The sequence below is a fragment of the Carlito syrichta genome, unplaced genomic scaffold, assembly GCF_000164805.1.
Source record: "Carlito syrichta isolate Samal-C Ts95f unplaced genomic scaffold, Tarsius_syrichta-2.0.1 Scaffold301859, whole genome shotgun sequence".
Classification (NCBI taxonomy): domain Eukaryota; kingdom Metazoa; phylum Chordata; class Mammalia; order Primates; family Tarsiidae; genus Carlito; species Carlito syrichta.
In genome coordinates, this window is record NW_007245955.1 from 118621 (window position 1) to 120445 (window position 1825).

Here is a 1825-nt window from a genome sequence, read left to right on the forward strand (position 1 = left end):
TCCCGCAGTCACTCATCCCCAGGAATGGGGGGCAAAGGTCAGGGAATAACACTGGGGATGCAAGGAAGAGCCTGGAAATCGTGCAGTCTTTTGGCGCCACCGAAGGGTCTCAAGAACGTGGGGTGAGTCACTCTGTTCATGTGAAAAGTGGAGTTGGCCTGGAGGCACGGAGACCAGTTTCACGTGGCCATCATATTTTATTACCAGTTTAGGCACTGCATGGGCCAGCTAGCCCGAAGACAGGACTGGCGTGATGATTTGATGTCATCCTCTCCTGTCTCGTTCAGGACGCCGACGTGCAATGGGTAAAGCCAATGAAAGATCTCAGGTTGGGATTTGGGCTTCCGTTAGGAAATGATGATTAAATTAAAAAGCCAATATTCTGACCTTTCTCAAACAGAAATTGCTCTTCTTTTCCACTTCTAAATCGTGCCAGGAAGGTATCAAATTTTTTTTTGGTAGGAGTCTCACTGTCAACCACGCTGGAGTGCAGTGGCACGCTCACGGCCACCGCAGCCTCAGCCTGCTGGGCTCAGGTGATCCTTCCGTCTCAGTCTTCCAAGTAGCTGGAACCACAGGCATGTAACATCACGTCGGGTTAATCTTTTTGATTTACTGTAGAGACGAGTTGCCCAGGCTGGTCTCGAACCCCTGGACTCAGGCAGTGCTCTCGCCTCGGCCTCCCAAAATGCTGAGAGTACAGGCATGAGCTACCGGCCCGGCTTAATGTGTGTGTGTTTTTTTTTGTTGTTGTTGTTTTGAGTTGGAGTCTCACTCGGTCACCCAGACTGGAGTGCAGTGGCCGCTTCCGGCCACCGCAGCCTCGACCTGCTGGGCTCCGGCGATCCTTCCGCCTCAGCCTTCCGAGTAGCTGGAACTACAGGCGCGCGCTACCACGCCCCGGCTAGTTTATTTATTTATTGTTGAGATGCGGTCTCGCCAAGTTGCGCAGGCGGGTCTCGAACCCGCGGGCTCAGGCAATCCACTCACCTCGGCCTCCCAAAGTACTGGGATTACAGGCTGAGCCACCGAGTCCGGCCTAATGTGTATTTTTAATAGTGGTCCAAGGAAACTCCCAAATTCTGTTTTATAAATCACCAACACTATGTGTATGGTTTTACTTTAGAACTGATGCATTGAAGTTATTTAGAAAATCATGCATACTCAAGATAGGATATTTGTTAGCCAAAATACTTTATATCCTGAGCCCAATGGGAATTGTTTTCTACAGCTAAACATACTAAGACTACACAATGTCATGGTAGTATTATTAGCATGGCTATTATTACTCTGCATCGTAGGGTGTTTCTTATTTGCAGCTTTGGCTTGGGTGTGCCAAGTTCGTCAAAGGCTGATCAGAACTTCGTGTGCCTAGATGGATGAGTTAAATAAAATTTTTATGCGCAACATTAAAGGCCTTCTGTTTCATCATAGCTTTTCAAACCGCTGTACCAACAGAAGACTCAGCTATTGTTTACCTTGACTCCTTTTTTTTCAGTGCAAGGTCTGCCTCTCCTGTACACAGCCTCGAATAATTTCCCTATGCCGTGCCTTGTGCGCGCCTTCTGGAAGTTGCCTCTCTAGCCCATGGACGTCTAAGATCTGGGACAATTCCTTTTGCCACCGACTAGGTGGAGGACACCCGTTTCAGCAGGGGTTATCAAAAGAGGAAGCGAAATTACGAAAAGGGAGTCGTGACCACGGTTCCAGTGCTCCAAACCCATCTGCGAGTTAGGGGACCCTCGGGTCTCCAAGTCATGACCAGTCATCCTGCGCCTCCCAGATCCAGGTCTCTGTTAGAGTCTGTTCCCCAGGGTCACACGGC